This window comes from Lissotriton vulgaris, chromosome 8 (assembly GCF_964263255.1).
Source record: "Lissotriton vulgaris chromosome 8, aLisVul1.2, whole genome shotgun sequence".
Classification (NCBI taxonomy): Eukaryota; Metazoa; Chordata; class Amphibia; order Caudata; family Salamandridae; genus Lissotriton; species Lissotriton vulgaris.
Window position 1 is genome coordinate 491,596,268 of NC_141696.1, and position 20,386 is coordinate 491,616,653.

The window sequence follows — 20,386 nt, forward strand, 5'->3', positions numbered from 1 at the left end:
CAAGTGACCCATGAGGCTTTAACAGCAAGTAGCAAGTGTGAGGAATTATGTACCATACTTACCTGTACCTCACGCTATGCCTGTTTCGCTGTGTAGCCCACCACTGCCACTGCGTTTAATATTTAACCGCCATAGTTCACCTTAGCCATGGCACACTCATGGCGTTGTTACTTGCCGCTCTAGGTCGCTCACGCACACCAGAAGCCGGCTATTTGTTGTGTTTTGGTTAATACCATTCTCAATGACTCTTTTTGTATGTCTGTACTGTCTTTGTGTTTTATGTACAGTAAAGCAGAGGGAATCCCCCTCTTACACGTACGGCACCTTAGCGATTGCAACACTTTTTTACCACACACTTTCACTTAATATAGTTTATTTTCACCCACACATACTCATTTGGTCCTGAGGAAAGCCAGTTTTAATCAAAAGGCCTGGCTGAAACATGTAGACCACAAGGACGTAGGAGCCCCTAATATACTCCACATCGTCCACAGCCTTTTTATCTTGCTAACAGGGGCCCAGGTATTAAATTTACCTCTTACCCTCGGGAACTGGGACCACCTGTATAGCTTTTAAAAACCTTTCACCTTCATTCTCACCAACACTGCACACTCAGTAAGAATACCAGCTCCTCAGTAATCTGGAGTCGCAGCACACCCGGGACACATTCGGTGTCACTGTGGTGGGCCCGATGATGAAGCATGACACCAACTAGGTTGGTGTGTGAGGGCTTCATGACCAAACCTAAGGGTTTGCCCACAGATATACCTTCTGAGTTTCCTCTAACACAACATAGCTAGTCCTATATTGATATCTCTACATATAACCAGGGGACCCGGACTGGCTTACCTAGTCCTCTCTCTCCCTTTTGATTTGCTGGCAAAATACTTGTACCATGCCCCCTTCTACCCATTCAGAACATTATTTACCCTCCATTTTATACCTTGATTCGACCGTAACACAAAATGGTGGACTCCCGTTACGCTCCAAGTACGCGGACCGGACCGCTATCCGGGAAGCGGTCCAAAAAAAAGGCGGGAAAGTAATTTACAGAAAAACGACTAGAGACACTCTCACCAAATATAAATTAGCTCATACTACATAACAATCCCTTTCATTCTCACAAATTTGATTGAAATTTCATTTAGCCATTTAGCCTTTAGACCTCTCCAAATACCGTGAGGTAAATTACTTCACAAAACACATCTGAACTGTTGGAATTGACAACCAATGAAAATGTTACTTTCATTTTCTACTTTTATTACCTGACATTTGATTGGTTATATACTTGAATATATATAAAGGAAGAGAAGAAAACACAGCCATTTTGACTACTACTTCTTGTTGTACAACACCTTTTAATAGCTTCCAAAAACTTCAACTTCTTTGTGAAGGTAAGATATAATTTTTAAAAACGAAATATATTGTGCACTATAACTTAATATAATAGAATGTTTCTGCTACGTATACACTATCCCTCTGTAGTAGTAATGTATTTAGATAGACTTCTCTGTTATAGTTATGAATGGAGTTAGGCTTGTCTTGGTTAAATCACATACACTTTTTTATAGTCCTATTTCCACTCTGATACTATACACTGCCAAAAGATAAATTCACTGATAAAAAATGACTATCTAAAATTAATCCCAACAGTGCCCTATCTCTACTAATATATATTTTCTTATTCAAAATTTCAGGCAAAATGGAAGGCGAACAACAAATTTCATTTTCGATTGAACTGAAGGAGAGCAGCCAAGACAAACTTGATGACTTTATGGATGACAGTAGAGACCACGAACTTCTACAATGTGTTGAAGCAGTAGACAACTTGCTTGAAAATGAAAAACAATTACACCCTATAATAAATTATGACATTTCTGACAATGAAATGTTAGAAAATTTAATAAAGTATGAAAAACAATGAAAATAACAAAAATAACTTTAAAAATAAAGACAACAAAAAAAAAAAAGAAAAAAAACCAAACAATTAACATACAGTCTTTGAAAAGTGTATCATTCTATTATCCTTATAGTACGCTGCCCAGAACGCTTTCCGGTTCGCGTACTAGACGCTCATCGCGAAAAAAAAAAATATATATATTTTTTTGGACCCTGCTGGGCCCTTTTAAAAACACCACATAAAACCTAGGGGGTCAGGGAGGATCTACTATGCCCCCTTATGGAAATTTCCCTCTTTGTTTTGGCCTCCTCTTGTCTCTCGATCCTACCGAGAGAGAAGATGGCGGCTGCACCGGACTGTTTAGAATGTTGACAAACACCGAAGAGCCAATCAGCTTTCCGTGCGCAAAGTTCCGATAAGCGAAAAGTACGCGAACCGGATCGCTGCCCGGACCGCTGTTACAGATATATATCTTGATTTAAACGTTAATTTCTCAAAATCCACTGGAGCACATATATTGAGACCTAGCAAAGGCACATCGGCCTAACAGTCCCTACAATTTTGCCAAGTTTCGTGCAAATCCATTCAGCCGTTCGGGCTAAAAGTGAGTCCAACCGCCCTATGGAAATTAACATGGGAAAAACGCGTTTTGGGACCCCCCTTTTTTCTCGGGCCCCCCTTGATGAAACCCCCCCAAATTTTCAAGGGCTGCTCAGAAACAAAATGTGCCATTTTCCTGAAAATTTCAGCCAATTCCGTCCACAAACGCCAAAGTTATTAGACATAGAATTTTCAGAAATCCCATAGGGAAAAAATCCTAACTATATATACCTACTGGCGACCGCCAGTAGGTAATATATATATATATATATATATATATATATATATATACACACACACACACACACATTCGTACAGTGTCACCAACCAAGATGTATTCCTACAGCATATGGCAAGATAATTGTCACTTATATTTCAAATCTTCCTTGTAATCTATTCATTACCTTTTTGAATGCAATACTACTATATATTGGGCAAGGTACCCAAATTACTACGTACAAAGACTGATATGCTGGCTAAAGTCCCATAGCTTAAATGTATACATAACTGTAACATCAACATTATATATACATGTAATTGTTTCATTTCATTAATAAGTTTCTAAAATATTACAATTTCAAAGAAACATCAAAGACAGGAAATTATGTCCATCTTAACCAATACATCCAATTTATCCCTGAAGATAATTCTGTGACTTCAGAGAGAGGTCTTACCTAAGGTGCAAAATATTCAAAGTGCCAATTTAAATTGAAATAGATCGTTCTTCATAAAGTGCAATTACTTTCTGGTGAAAACATGATACCTTTGAGGGACAGAGATAAAGTGCTAAGTGTAATCAATATTATCATGCAGCATATCTGCTTGAAATTGGGATCAACAATTTCATTAAAGTGCAAGATCGTTTGTTATAAAGTGCAAATAGTTACCAATGTCAAATTCTCTCCTTCAGGGGCAGAAGTAAAGTGCTATATGCAAAAAAAATATTGATATGCAACATATCTTATACAAAATTTAAATCAACAATTCCTATAGAGTGCAATTGCAAGTTTCGACAGTTTCATACTATGCCGTTTACATTACACGTTACAATCATTTTTTTTAGAACCTTTCAAGATGACATTCTGTGATACAGATAAAATCCTCACATTAGCATCTTAAGACAAAATGGTTTCCTATTTTGCAACAATTAATGTAAACCTCTTGTATTTAAGTACATGTACCCATAAACAAAAAGAATGGATAACAATGTTAAAAGTTCCTATGTGTCTTTCCAGGATTATCCTCCACAACATACTTTCTGTTCCTATTTGGATGATCAGTCTTGACTCACTTCATAGAATAAATTCCAATCACTACCCCTGGGTTTCTTATTAATTAGTTAAATAGCATAATAATTTTTTTAACAGTATTTTCATTGCGTGTATCCCAAATATATTTTGTCACTGCATAGAAGAAATCTTTGTTCTTGATGTTATGTTAATGAGGTAGGATTCTCAAATTTAGTATGTTTACAGTGCTTCATACGTTTTTTTCCACAGTCACATTCTAGGATTTACATCACATGTGTGGTTTCACAAGCAATATATTCTTTTATTGTCTTCTTCGGTCTATTCCGAAGTTCAAATTGCATCATATGTTGGCCAATTTCACATGTTTTACATCTAGAATATTTCCTGAAACCACGTTGTCCAACTTTTTCTTTTTTTTTTTTAATTTTTGGAAGACCTTTATTGATAAGAGGTTATACATACAGTCCAATACGCAGCCCGAAGGCTCACAAGTGTAGCACATATCAATAAGACGACGCTCCAAGGATCTATTACAGAAGTATTGCGGTCTAATTTTCAAATTAAAGTCTGTAGGATAAACGATTTCAGGATGTCATAAAACACGTTGGTCCCGGCCACAAAGAATCAGGAGAAAGCAGCTTACAATGCACGTAAAAAACACACCAGAACCACATCTCGCCAAGACATAGAAAAACCATCCAACCCAGAAGAAGAGAAAGAAAGGAAAAAAGGAAAAAGAATATAAGACCCATAGAACTGAAGAAAATAAACAAAAAACCCTCCCACCCCCCACCCTGCACCCCTGCAGCTGGCTACGGCCTATCCCCCCCTAGCAGTGCGCCTGTCGCCCCACAAAAGGAGTCCCGAAATATAGAGAATAAGAAAAGGTCCTAAACTACTATAAAGAAGAAAATGTGGGGAGGAGCCCACCACCCGTCCCCCGGCCGCACCCTCCCACGAGTCCAATATCAACAATAGGTAGGTAGTCCGGTGACACAAAGCATAACTTAGCAAAACAGTGTAAAGCACGAAGTCGGCACACCGCGCCATCAAGGACATAAGCACGCCGTCAATCCGCCACGGTCAGGCACGATGAATCAGCCAGTCTGTGGGAAGAAGCATTCATCCCTGTCCCGTTTTCACCTTACCACCACTGCTGACCGATTTAATCCAGCAGGACGTGTTCGGAAGTACAAAAGAGTCATTATGGTGCAAAAACCCAACTGCGTCAGGTACAAGCAATTCCAGCAATCCCAAGCAGGGCACAATATACACCATCCTTCTTTTGTGTAGCATATCCAGGACAGGGAAAAAGGTCTCAATGTCTAGCTCCTTCTGGAGCGGACTTCGGGGAACAGCGAGCATGACGCGGGGAGAACACTTCCGTCGCGACGGACATCCGCGAAGTACACATCGTCCCGGGAAATCACCATTTGCAGCGGGAATCATCGCTGGGCTTGGAATCCTAAAGCCGTCCCTGTCGCGTGAGGCAGCCATCTTGTCGCAGGCAGACGCGTAACAGGGAGAAACACTGCGACCCCATTAGTCAGCCATTTCCAAGCGACCCGATGTACACATTATGGCATCCATCTTGCTGACCAGGGTGTGAGCAGATTGTATCATGTCATGGTGCAGGGAAAGAACAGCAGACAGTAAAGCGCCATAGCCCTGAGCATCGCCACATACCCTTCCAGATATGTCCTCCCGCTCACCATGTCCGCAACCACAATGAGTCCCCATCTCCTCAAGCTGCATCTCGTAGTACCCTCCGCAAATTCTCGTAGGGGCACTCCGATGTGAGTCAGGCTGCGCACCACAAGGCATCAGGGTCCTTTGTAGCAGGGAACGGCTGGCAAAACCGGGATACGTCCAGAAACATTGTCCCCTCAGAACATCGCCCCGTTAGGTAGCTTGAACTCGGCAAAGTTGGGAGCCCTCTGCCGCTAGCATGAAAATGCGTTACCAGACATACGGCAGCAAACAGTCTGGTCGTCTGAGATCGTACGAGGGCCGCAGTCTATTTGCCAGGTTCGCCGGCTCTTTGTCAGCAGCACAGCGGGGCGCAGGTTGCAGGTCCGGCCGTCTCTCGGCAAAGTTCCGACCGGCACCCCTCCGTTATTCAAGTCCGATGGTGGTCACCTGGCGGCCGGTCACGATGTCAACTCGAGGTCCCGGCTTCAGGATTGCCGTGGGCCGCAAACTGCGCTCGAGCGTTTCGCCCGCTTGGAAGAAAGCACAAACCCCAGGTTTTCGTGGTAGGGCGTCAGGATACATCCGCTGTCGCAGCGTGCCGCCTCGGTGCAGGATCTCCGGCAGGATAGTCTTGTGGGAGGAGATGGTCCTCGGAGCCGAGGGACTACACGTCTGTCCTGAGCGCCATCTTGGCTCCTCCCCCCACGTTGTCCAACTTTAATCCAGTTTGTAGTCTTCCCTTTAAGACTTGACATAAAGCCATGTGTTAATAGATCTCCTAAGAAAGTTACTTTCTTATATGTCAAACGTGGGTGTTCTGATAAATAATTTAAGTGAGTCATCCATTTTCAAACTTTTCCAGTTCTCTTAACAAAGTCTTCATTTTCTTGTGTGATGTATTATAATCAGTTATATACCTTATTTTCCCATATTGGCTTTCTGAGATGCTCTACGTCTTTAATACCAATACATTATCTATATTCTTTTGGGGCACTTTTTCCAATGCATTATTTAAAACTTTAGTTGGGAACACCCTTCATTGAATATTATAAACATTTTTTGTGCTTGATCGTCAAAATCTTTAGATTCAGAACAGTTACATTTGACTCTTAAAATGGAGTGTGCCATATAGCGAATTCTTGGTGCCTGCTATTAGCATTTAAAATGCTATTACAGCTGATAATCTTCCTATGGATTATTGAGCACATTTTGTTGTCTTTGATCTGTATTTCGATATCCAAATAATTTATTTTCTATTCACTGATCTCATACATGAATTTTAAATTATAACTATTGGTGTTCCAGCACATGTACATACATATATAAACACACTAATGTATTTTTTACCTACAAGATATTGGCACACAACTAAGCCTGTTAGCCTTTCCAAAGAGATTCTAGGAAAAATGATAGTGCAAATTTTCTACCACTGGGATTGTCAAAGTGATATTCTGCAGTAAAATCCTTACCTACTAAAGTAATCTGTGTGATTCCATGTAACAATACCTGCCTGCAGGCTTTAGCAATGTGTTTTAGAAAACGTCCTTAAAAATAGTGCTGCCTTTAACACATGCTTTTCACAATACCTAAGGCCTCATATTAGCCTTACCTTTTCATAATAACCAGACCAAAACGATGGAATCCCACATAAAGCTTCTGAATTAGCTAAGAAGGCCTTAAGTCTTTATCATTTGCCTGTTACCATAACCAACACAGGCCTACTGAATTGTGCATAAATTGGCAACCATCAGCTGTACATTCATAAAATTACAAATATGTACAAAATTACAGTTGGAAACCAATCTCCAGGGATTGTCAAATTGGGTGATTAGCATCACACAACAAAACTTTGTCAACAGCCTGTAACACAGTGTAAAAGCAATTCACCTATAAAAACCTATTGGCTTCAACACATTGTTTTTAAAATAAATAATCTAGTCCTGCAGCTTTTATAATACCTTTTTATGCTAAACAGATACAACCTATGGCATTGGGCATAACATTTTCCAGTGAACAAATCAGGCCTATTGCCTTTATCGCTTACTAGTCACCATACCCAACCCAGGCCTACTGTATTTAGAATAAGTTTTCCCTCAAGGCTATCATCAGGCACCTAGTCATACAATTATAAAAATATTCAAAATTACATTTGGCAAAGCAAAATGTTATGTCTTATAAGAGAGCCTTTCAATGCCTCCTACAGCGCAAATCTTCTTTTCTTACACTTTACCATGGGTAATCAACACCAGAACCCTTGCCTCCGACTGTAATGTGTGACTCTGCATGCAACCAAATGCTTCTCTGCAATCTTTAATGCAGAGTAATGGGAATATACTCTTAAATGCTTTTTGATTGTACAATATGCTTCCCACAATAGAAAAGTTGGGTCAACTGCCTTCATCATAACCTTTCATAATAAACAAATGATCCCTGTAGCCATCATCTTTATCTTGCCACCATAATCCAACAAGGTGCTGCAATACTGACCATCCGCTTTTACACAAGGCAAGAATAGCAAAATAAGCACTCTTTCCGTGGAAGAACACCAAATCTTTCCAATCGAATGAAGTACTCAAGGTAATCAACCAGAGTAGAAGCCTAAGGCCTTCTCTCAGTAGTACTTCAGAAAAAATGTCTGATACTCACAAAGTGAGCAACAGCTGTGCTGTCAATCCAGACAAAAAGAGCTCGGAGAAGGCATGTTCGGTACACGCTTGTGCTGTATACATGAAACAATGTAGAAGTGGGAGGATTACTATTCCATGGGGCTATGGGTCTCTCCACCTTCATCAGATGAGGCCAAAGCAAAGGAGGCGGCAAGGCTGCCTGATGCCCTCAGAAAGAACACAGCGGACACCATGTCACTACAGCGCCCACATGAGCATATTTAAAATGGTGGGCACACTCTCGACAGCGCTTGTGTACAAAAGCTCTTTATGAATCAATCTAGTGCAGGCAATGGTCTAAAACATGACTCAAGTGACCTGCAGTGGCGAGAGACCGTAGCATCCTTCAGAAAAGACGGGTAAATAAACTCACCCTGTCCTGTGAGACCCGATAGTGGAAGTAGATGGCAAAATCCACTGATGAATAAAGCACGTCCATGAAAGCTCAGCTCATGAATTGTACCTGGATATCAACAACCAGACCAAACCAATATCTTATCATGCATATCTACTAAGACCCACAGGCATTAATGTACTTATTTACAGCAACTGAGCTAGAGTGTAGGCTGTATTCGCTTGGGGCTTTCTAGCGGCCAGCGAGTACATTTAAAAAATGTTTTTAAAAATATCCTGGACAGGTGGTGTTGCTCTGAGTGTAGTCCGTTCCAGTGTGGATGTCTTAGAAGATCAAAAGACCTAAAACCCTGATCTGGCAGAGAGTGGCTTGTGTTGGCTCTCTGTGGAAATTTGCAACCACAGGTATGCAGCAGCTCCAAGCGCCAACAAAAGATATTCAGGATCAGCACAAAGGGAGCACACAATTCAGAAGGAGAATAGAGTTTGTTGGTTACTTAGAAAGAGCCACATGAAAGTGCGTCTTAAAAGCTGTGGCTGTGAAAAGAGGTTAGTGGTAAAGAAAAACAAATGGTGGTATTGCTTGAAGGGCAGTAGGTTAGGTACAATTTCTGAAATACCTAATAAGGGTATCGATATTGGGATATAGTATATCAGTGAAGTACTGGACTCTTCTCAACTTCATGATGCATCGCCCACCAATTATCACAAGTCGGACACGAGTCCAGTTATATACTATGTATCAGTTGTAATACATCCTAGATACATTTTCCAACAGATATTCAGAAAACGTGAGAGATGCCTAGCTAACAGAGGCTCAAGAGCCAATGTGCTATGTCACTTCCCTATTTTCTCATGTTTCTGGGTCTGCACCTTTCAGCAAATTAATGAAATTGTGGGGAATGTAAAAACATTTTGATGGCATTGCTGGGAGACTGCCAGACAAGCTCCGATGTAGTCAGGTGGATAAGTCCACCAAAATAAAAAGTGCAGATTTTTTTGTAGCTATGGTTACGCATCTGATGACTGCTTAAAATTTGAAGTCTTCCCAGCCACCATCTCTGAATGCCAGAATTTAAAAAACGAAATTAACTAGGAGTTGTGAAATTAATTACCATAAACAGAAAGGCCAACTAAAACCATTAGCTCGAACGTTGGAGACCGCTATATGCCCAATGCTCAAAGTGTTGTAGGGTTATTTCATTTTTATGACATGAATTGTACAATAAAATACCATACAATATAATCATTGTTTTTATTAATGCAACACAATCATGTGATGAATTTAAGTAGGCAATATTGTTCTAGATTTCCAGTATAAACATATCCAAATGGGAGGCTGCAGCTTTCTAGACTTGATATCCAAGTGGAAAGTTGGTTGACACTTTGCATGAAAAGTCAGAAGTAGAAAGTGGCTAAAAGATGAATGAGAGGGAGTTGTGGCATTCAGAGAAGAGGAATACTTTGTTTCATTCTAGTCTACAGAGTGCAGAAGAACAACTGCAAAACATAATTGACACTACCTATGCGCCTCTGCTGGCTATGGAGAGTGCACAGGAGCTCATTAGGAAACACACAAGAAATAATCTGAATGCACCATGCCAGCCAAGGAATAGCTCCATTAAATGCTCTGCTTCTTCATGCAACCAGTTGTGCATCTGAACACCATTAACCAACAGACACGCTGTTGATATCCCACTATCCTTCCTTCAAATTGAGAAGTACCTCATTGGGAAATAAATCTAGAACGAGCCTACACTGGTGTTCTGAGTTTACAGCTTAGTGTGATATTCAAAGAGGAAATAGTTAGAAAAATAGGGGCCCAGATATCAAATTTTATATATAGATACACATATATATACATATACACACACGTCACAGACTTTCATTCATGCAAACATTTTTTATTAACTTTTTTCAAACATGTACCTTTGTCTACGTCGCCTAGCCAGCAATAATATGATAAAAAAAAAGAGTATCATCCACTGCGATTCCTAATGTACTGCCTCTCAAACTTGTCACAATAAGTTCTCCCCTCCTATCATGACTCTTCTAGATTCAGCCTTAATGAGGTACTTTTCAGACAACTGTCACTCATCAGGTGGGATTACACGAAGCACCTTATGATACTTGGGACAATTTATTTTCCTAAGTTCGTGTTCAGATAATTCAAGGGAAGCCCGTTTAGTGTTGTATTTCTCTGGGCTTCTCCCTATAGACATGGTGAGCTCTTCCATACCAAACACTTCCCAAACCCTATAAAACCTTTATTTCTAGAACCTCCTTATCCAATAATGTAATTGTGCAGCGAGACAAGCAATAGAGGGGCCTTACTATCTGCTTCCCTCAATCAAATTTCAGAGGAGAAGTGTGTGGGTTTGGGCACCGGAGGATTGTGCATTTTCAGAATCTCAAGACAGAGGTTCCAAAGATCGTATCAAATAGTATTCAGCGCCTTCAGCCAGCATCTATTCGGGATAGGACATGGCCATATTAAATAGGTCAAAGGGCCCTTCTCCCCATAACCCCTTTGGCATTGTACTGATCTAATTTCATGCAATTTCACTGGTGTGTAGTACCAGTATGGGGTTCTTTTGGTCACTTTACCCGTTCCCTTATTCACCTGACTTTAAAAAGTGCATACACCTTCCCTGAGAATTTACAACTTAAGTCGGTCTCCCACTTTCCTGCCTTGGACTCTTTTTATTGGCTTCAGTGTGTATCAATAAATTGTATACTTTATAAAGAAGCTTCCTGTCCCTTTTTCTTGTTATGAACAGCGTTTCCAATATTGTGATTGGTCTGCTGGCAATGGGCTTAATCATGGGGTGCAGAACCCAGTGACGCAGCTGATATTTGTCACCCTGCCAAGGGCAGTATTCTTTCTTGGGGGAATCAAATGATTTAACATCAGGCCCCTCAGACAGGTTCCCCAATCTAGCACAGCCTTTAACACCATCGCTGCTGGTCTTATTCCTCTCCTGTGCTGGGCCATAATAAAAATGGGTGTGGTCATGACGAGCTGAGCTCGTCATGATCACCGAAGGGGTTAACAGTCCATTTTTATAAGTGTTCCCTTTCTCAGCAGGTGTAAAATTTAGGTTGTCTTTCAATGGTGTAAATTGTGAGGGGAATGTAACAAACTCTTGCTTGGCAGCCACCTTGTCACTTATTCCTAGAATAGCTCTAGTTACTGGGGAACAAAAAATGCCGCACCAATTAAAACCATGTTATTTGTTGTATGTTCCTACCCACTATAACCTGATCTATGTCATAGTACTATTTCCCCAGATTCAGTCTTTCCAATTCCACTAGGAATTGATGTGGAGTTGCCAGATAGCATCTAGTAAAATATGTAAGACCTTGTTCTTTCTTAATCTTGACTTCTTCCTTGCCCCTATAAAGTCCTCAGTGTGTCTTTAGAACTGTGGCAGTAAGTGCATGGGTATAATCAGCAGCAGTGCCTGAAACAGAAACATGATGTTGAGCACAACCATTTTTACTGCTGCTGTTCTCATAAACCAGAACAGGCCACCCATTTTCTAGGCCTGTAAGTCCAGGTTTATGCACTCAAACAGCAGACATAATTCATAGGAACTAGCTTATCAAACAAGGAGCAATCTGTAAACCCAGATACCTAATCTGTTCAATAACCCACTGAAAAGGGTAAGCTACCTTTCATTGTCTGGATGTATTTGGTGTCACGCTGAAACATTCAATATCCTGGATTATATCAAGTTAACTTTAAAGCCTGCCTGAAACCCTGCCGTATTTCTCCAATTCTTCCATTGGCAAAGGGGTGGGTAGGAGTGGATTCCTCACTAGAACACGGTTTGATTTGAAGCCAACCGTGTATTTGCCACCATGCATTAAAACTCCCTTTATGTCCTTCTGTTGTCAAATCCATTCAGCCAAGGGGTCCCGGGGAAGAGGGAAGAACAGCGGGGAGAAGAGCCACCTATGACTATCATCTACATATACCGAAGAGCTGTGAAACGCATCTGTTAACGTGGACCGTAGCAGCAGGGATCTTATAGCCAGGCATGACCCAGCTCCTAAACTAGGAACATATCGCAGTTAAAAATTCCCTATTCACTCGTTCAAACCTCCTCTCCACATCCAACAATAGCAATAGGTACCCTGGACCACATATTGCAGACAAATCTTGATTGGTCTAGATCTACAAGACTTGCCAATGCTGGACCTAGTACGGCTGCTAAGACATTTGTAAACCTCTCTGCGTCCATGTTGAGCAAACAAATGAGGCTGCATGAGCCATACAATGTGGGATTATTCCCAAAATGTACTTATAACTACTATTTTGAGCCTCTCTAATAAAGGCAGCCTCATCTGCCCAGTTTCTGCACACAGAATATATACCTTCAGAAGAAAGGTGGCGAGGCATCTACAGAACGTTCTGTATAACATAGGAGTAAACCCATCTGGGCCTGGTGCTTTACAGGACTGGAGTTCTGCTGTTGCTGAAAATCTCTTCTACTTGCATGGGCAAATTTAGCTCTGTGATTGATCAGATAATAGTGTCTGTAGATGTGGGGAGTACAGGTATTTCGTAATGTTCTCCCTGAGTGGGTGTACAGCCTCATACAAGTTATTATAATACAGACTAAACTCCTGTGCAATGTCAGGGTCTTTCGATTTCAGTCAGAACTTTGATTCCAGTTATTCTGTCACCAGTGTAGCTCAGAGTTTACACTTTTTTCCTTTAATATTGTAATTTTGTTTAGTCCATGAAAATGAAAATTCTGCCTTACCTACATCTACTGCTTTAACTTGTGACAATCACTCTTACTTACCTTCATCTTTTCATAGAACTGGCCTATTTGTGCACCTCTCTAGTTCTTTCAACCTACCATTATCAAATCACAGTAAACCATCACAACATACAATGCGTTATAATCCTACAGAGCATATAATATCACAGAAAATCTTTCAACACTATATACTTCTTATTAACGAAATGTTCAAGCTTAAGATATGAACTAGTACTTGACAGAAGAAAGTGCCAAAATTAAGTAAATAATATCAGTCATGAAATTTTGAAAAATACTTTTGAGCCTTTTTAACTACAGGTTTGTGCAGACACACAGAAAAACAATATTTTCTCTTGTGTTATTAAGCTTCAGAAAAGACCATAGGCCATCCTAGAAAATAACATTACAAAAATATTTTACCAATAGTAACTAGGGTCCTAAGCTATAACGTTTAGATGGCCTGAGTCCTATGATCTTTCCTAAAATGTCCACGGCCATGGCAACACTTGAGTAGCTCATAAATGACATCTCTATTGTCAGGAGTTCTACTGTATCGGCTAAAGTGAGTGGGCCATGGCCACAAACGCTACAGAACTTACAAGAGTTGAGAGCCAATTAAAAAAAGAAGAGTTTCCACTTCGCATCCATCACCCAACAGGAGAGGATTGTGGTCCTAGCCAGTTTCAAGGCAGCTGTACATTTTCTGGAATGACAGCCTCGAAACCCAGGCCCCCTGCATCTTATAACACATTTAATCAAGATCATTGGAGATTTGTCTTGAATTACCACCGTTTTTATGGCACAGGTGGTGTTCTCACTCATTTCCCAACCCTGATGAGGATGTTTAAAGTTGTGATTATGATCTACCAACCAAAGAAATAGAGCTTTTTCTGATATAAAGGCTTACTTAAGTTTAAGACAAGACCTCCTGAGTTGAATCTTACCTTCTTCCCCACTGCCACACACACTGGAAGAATCTGTGATCCTCCCCTAAACAAACAGCTTATTTGATCAACCATGATCAGCCCACCAATAATAAAATCTGGGAAAATAAACAGTCCACATTGCATACAATGCTAGCATAATCTCCCTTTTCTGCACAATTTCAAGCCATGCAGTAAAATGCTTATTCTGCGAAACTCACTGTATGAATCACCGCATGCCACAACGTTGCTGGCTTTTTTCCTCCCTTACACAATACACATTAAGCAAACAATGCACTTCTACCATGAAGGCGAAGAGCCTGTTCGAGCCAAGCCTATGAATGCCCTTTTGTGAACTGTGCCAGCAGTGCAAGTGATTCCGATTGTTGTTGCTCATCGGAGATCAAGTTGATACATACCCTAAGAGGAACACCGAGATACCGCTTCATACCTGATATCACAAATCAGTCTGTCACAAACATAACTAGTAAGTGCAGTGATGCGAACCTCTGAGAATGAAAACCCTGGGATTTGACGTCTTCTGATCAAAAAAGGTCAACAATCCTTAGTGTGATTTCAGGTCATGTTTATGTAGCACCACATTCCTGGACTGTACATACAGGAACAGTGTGTAGAGGCCATAGGACCTTGTGTACTCATAAGACAGAATAACAGACCCCCTTCGATACACCAGGCTCCTGGTATCCTCTTGGGGGTCTATTACTTAGTTTAATTACACCCATGCAATACAAATTAAAGATTTAATGTAAACTGGTTCATTGTGTTCTGTCCTCCAACTGGAGACCCCTTTCACTTCATGAATCAGCATGCAATAACAGCTGGTGCTTGGCCACCTGGATTGTCCCCTAGTCAACAGTGGGCCGGTCACAAATGGGTTATACGGATTCCACCGTCATTGAAAGGAGCGCTCAAGGAGTAACGTGGATGACCAAAGATTTATGCTGCATTCACCAAGTCCAGAAATAACTATTTATTACGGCTCATTTAAAACTTCTACAGGGATTGGTTGGCTTCAATGAGAGCAAATTAACATGATCAATTATTGTCTAAACCTGATGCCAGGGACATTATGCCAATATAGGAAATGTTTTTTTAATCCCACTAAGCGATTTATCAGCAAAAGCTCTCCTTTTAAACTTGTTAGAAATAGAGTCAGCAGTGCCAATGAACTACTGCTTCTTGGGGCCTGCCAGTTAAAACAACACTGTGCTCTTTCCCTGGAGAAACTCTGTTATACGCGTCTCAGTAGGGTTTTTGAGGAAGGGAGTAAAAACAGCACGAGCACTCCTGTTATGAAAAACAGAAACAATCGCTAGAGTTACATCAACTGGAGGACAGAGTGAGACGCCCAGCTCAGACTACATTTTGACCAGAGCAGCTCAGCCCCGCCGGAAGAGGCGAGAGCAGCCTGCCCGCATGATGAGGCAAAGATTCAGGCTGGAAGCATGCACGCACACATCTGGTTCCTGGCCACATCTCTACTTCACAACAGCGACGAGCTGCGAGACAGTCCACGGAGTCGGAGACACCGAGCTGCAGACTCCCTCTAATTAAAACGTTCTGACCAGAAGCGGGCTAATTATCTGCCGCCTTTAATTATTTCCCGCCATGGCTGCTCATTACAGAGGAGCTGCTGGTGCCAGACCCACACGTTCAATTCAAGCATGCTGGGGCGCTCCAAACAGCAGCAAAGCGCATCTATGCGCTGCTCGGAGGAGTTGTAACGCCGCGCATGTGCCTCTGTTCCGCTCCAAGCGCAGCCCATGCATGCAGCAACTTCTAGAAGGGGAGGGGGGTCAGGAAAAGTCACGTACTGGCAAACAGAACCATCTTTTCAGCCATCAAAGCCTGAGGAACACACACACACGGTTGTGTCCGCTCACCCATTAACGTGTCACTGACTGCGGCGTCCCTCCGAGCTCCGCCGAACGGGCTGTGGTAACGCGCTCGGCAGCGGCTTTGAAACGCTGCCCAGCGCCGCCGTCCCGGTGCGGCACATCAGGGGCGGGTGATGCAGCCAGGCAGGGGCGGGAGATGCAGCCAGGCAGGGGCTGCGGAGGTTCCCTGCTCGGCCAGAGACACCCGCTGCCCAAATCCGAGAATGAAAACCCGTGTGCTTTCTTAGAACCAGCTCTGTCCCTTCCGAGGAGCAGTGCAAAGCCAGACGCGGAAGAAAATTCAACTATCCGTCTTCTTCGACCTTCAGCTGGGGCTGTGCTTTTTTTCAGAAGTACATGAAGCGGTTAAGAAGGGGCTTGTCGAAAACACAGAACACATTTTTTTACGCCGGGCTCTCGGAAAGTCTCAGCTGGACTGGAACTGTGCAAACCTTCCTTATTAGGAATCGACGAAAGAATGCTGGAAGGGTCGGGTAGCGAGCCTAGCAGCGTGAAGAGAGCTTCCAATGTCTCATCGTCCCTTCAGCATAAACCGAAGCTCTTCCTCGCCATCAACTCGCAAACCGAGGGTCACTTGTCACCTCATGGACACCAAGCAGCAGAAAACGGAGGGCGTCACCTCCACAAGCTCGCGTTCGCACGGTTTTGCAATTTTCAGGGTAAAACGCCCCTCGTAAAACACAAATCCCGCCCTTTAATTGGAGCCCCCTTTCAGAGAAATACAACAATGCCCGGAGAAATGAAAATATCACTATTAAATCTCTCACTGTGCCCACGCACTTCTTCCTAGTGACAGATTAGTGGGGCAGGCAGGAAGGTTCATAGTAACACTCGCCTTGCATAAAGAAGGTTTCATGGTATTTTGGCACAGGTCTGACTGGATAAATAACACAGCCGCATGTTTTGTACCACATATTAAAGTTGTGGCCATCCAACCTACTGGGCAACATTAGTATGTAGGACACCCACCCCACACTCCTGTGTACAGTTTTCTCATGGTTAGGCACAGGTAGAAGCAATGCCAGTGGAATTATGCGATTCTGCACAAATCGTGCTGTCTGCAAACCGATGGGTGCCTTGCATTTGCAAACACAATTCAATTCAATTCAGTTTTATTTGATTTGATTAAGACCAAGACTGAGATCAACAAATACAAGGTAAAATTATTGTTAGTAAATTAAACTAACATTTTTAAAACCCTTTCTGAGATGGCAAAATGTCGATATGTTGCAGACTGCTTATACAGCGTTTCATTGTATAAGTATATTAAAATTTTGCATTTTACCTTTAAAACAGCTTTAAAAAACGCATACAGTTTATAACATACAAATTCATCAACTGGAAAATTACACAGCAAGACTAATTCATTTTAGAAACGAGCATTATACTTTAATTGAATTGGAGTTATATATTGTCGTCGAGCCTCTACCATACTTGGATTAAGACAAATTAATAAAACGTGGAGCAAATCTTGTCATCCACCATGGCATAGTTCACATATGCCTTTAGGATTATTTGTACCGTTCCAATTATCTAAGACTGCAAACACAAGGAGATGATGGACGGAGCACTGAAACTTTTCAGACACTCACCCTCAGTCACAGATCTGGGTTGAATCCATCATCATTCTTTAGCTCACTTCACCACCACAGTTCAGACAAAGCTATATGCAAATCAGTCTTGACCCTGTGCCTCATGGGAACAGTCCAGCCCGACCTGCCAAGCCAGCACTTCGCAGGACTTAAAACAAGCATCCTGGGACCGGTTTCGGGGTATTACCGCTCATCAGCCAGGCTAGCTTGAATTCAGTGGCAAAGTTAGGAAAGGACCCACGTCTGGGCATACCCTGCCACATAATCCACCATCGGCTGTATAATGTGCAGATTTGAACAAAAAAACGTTTTAGCTCAAACAAACCAAGACTTAACAAAAAATGTCGCTCACATGTTGCTACAGCACAATGAAAAGCTTTTCACCTTTCAGTTGCTTTTTGCTGCATTTGGTGTTAAAACGGTGCCAATGAGGGAAACCTTTGCCCAGGTAGTGTTAACATATAAAAATGAAAACATTATGAAGGAATCCGATCAGAAAATGAAATGTACACCATTACTCATCTAAATTGGGTCTTTTCTTGCATCGTAATTAAGTAAATCCGTCTGCATAATAAAGTCATCCCTGGTCACATAGTTCCCATGGCCCTGCCAATAGGTCATTTAGTTCACAGGTGAACTATACAAACATTCTCACTTGTATATAGATTAAAAGCTATAACTACTGCACATCACACTATAAATTGCTCCTTGGCACTTGGTAACATTGTCAAGCTATTTGGAAATCGGAGGGGGGGGGATGGGTCGGGCAGCCCTGCTAAGAACCACACATCAGGCGTTAGACTAACGCATTTCCTTGTGGGGGTCCGCATCAGCGCACTAAAATGCAAAGTCATGAATAAGAATGCCGCCTCAGCTGTTAAGCGAAGCACTAAGTAATTATGTGGCAATAGTTAATGATTGAAACAAAAGATGGTCTGGAGTGGCAGCACGCTGTGCGTGCTGCTCCTGGCAGGCTTGGGAGCGAGTCTGTAGCTCTAAGCTGCTACAATGTAACATCATTTCCCTGACACTGCGCTGCGGCATTATTGAGTATACATTCATGACCGTGAGCCGGCAGTGGCAAGTAGGCGGCTGCAGTTCGAATAAAGTGTCAGGAGGCAGTTAGTGGCAATGACAGCGCTGCTCCCACTGTGACCTCGTTGTGGCAGGGTAATTTTATGTCAAATGCGCAACAGAACCCAACCAATGCCACTTTGCCAGGGCAGGTTTAGTTCCCAGTCCGGCCCTGCTTGAAGCTGGGGAACGAGGTTTAAATCTCGGCAATGATGCTTAACATACTGTGATTCTGGACAATTTTCTCTCTCTGTGCCCAACAAAAATGAATGTGTCCATCTGTAACGAAACTGGTGCTCGCGTAAAACGTTCTGAAACCCGAAGTCTTGGGTCTACTTTGCGCTATATAAAACTCTAAAAATATATATATATGTATATTAAAACGTGTTGCAGAGGCCTGTTCGGGACTCGTTCAGCAGCTTTTTTTTGTTAAGTTTGCAAGCAGTGCAGGGTCCGGCTTTGGGATGAATTTAACAGCCCATCTTTATTTTTCTTTTTTTTCCTCATGTGTGCAGAACTGCTTTGCAACACCCCTTATAGCTCATTTTTTTCTCGTGCCACAGTCATCTTCTGAGCTGCTGCCTGCCCAGTTACAGCTGAGAACTGTACGTCACACAGCAGTCCCTGTCAGTTCACGGACAATAAGCTGCATTAGTTGTCACTCGCATTAACTCGTTTTTGGTCAGGCAAATATGGAAGCCACAGTGGTGTTTGTCAAATTAACTTCTCAGCACACCGACTGTCACTAACTCTGCAGAGCCTGTAGTGTAGCTCTGTATGACAGGCTGCGACTGGTGGGATGGCGCGGTCAGCAAGGCTGGGCAGGTAGCAGGGGGCGTGCTCGACCAGGGCTGACCTCTCATTCAGCTGATTTTTATTGATGAGCTTATATATTTTTGAAACAATGCAGCTTGTGTCCTATGATGTGACTCTTCTTAGTGTTTATTATTGCTCAAATGTGTCTAATTTCTGATATTTATATGTTTCCTTAGTCTTCATTGCTTGATTTGCCTCACAAAAAAGTGTCACTGATAGCCATTGAAATGTCACTCACAATTACACTGACATTAGGAAAATGTTATTCATGAGCAATCGGAAACCTTGACCGCTATGGCGGAGGGTCATGGGAAGGGAATTATTTCTTGAATCTATGTAGAATTTTTTTTTAATTGATTTTAATAGCTATCACTCAATGTAAACTAAACACGTTCATATGTTAAGGAAATAGATGTCATTTATATTCCTTAACAATTCTTTCTGCGGTTCCCCTCTTATTTAGACTCGTAGGACCTAGCGAGACCAATGGCTTGGCTCTTCCCATACATTTGCTGGTTTTTCAAGGTTTGCATACCCCTCTACTGGGGGCGAACTAACACATATTTCACACCTTTTTATTACCCTGTGGCTTTCAAAATAAAACTCCTTTGCTGATTGGTGTAGTTGGATTATAGTAATTAGCACAACCTTATTTTTGAGAGAAAGCACATTATTATTTCTGAATGTAATATTGCCTCAAATATTAAATTTGAAATCTGAATTATCGTTCTTTTCTCTAGTTTCTCATAAGGAATTCTTGTTGTGACATAAGCATTGACGATACGCCTCAGTGGTTTCCTATGTAGTTTTTAGCAAGACATCCGATGC

The 20,386-nt window shown here is 41.8% G+C and overlaps 1 protein-coding gene across 2 annotated transcripts in view; it reads right to left on the bottom strand.

The window, feature by feature from the left end:
• ARHGAP6 (Rho GTPase activating protein 6) overlaps positions 1-20,386 on the bottom strand; it is a 1,594,767-nt gene that overhangs the window by 1,127,331 nt on the left and 447,050 nt on the right. Inside the window, exon 1 of one of the 2 annotated variants that reach the window (XM_086934308.1) lies at positions 16,062-16,195. The exons of the other annotated variant lie outside the window; for it this stretch is intronic. The gene's annotated coding sequence lies outside the window, so the exon portion shown is untranslated. Of the gene's footprint in view, positions 1-16,061; positions 16,196-20,386 lie in introns of those variants that run through there. 2 annotated transcript variants of the gene reach the window in all.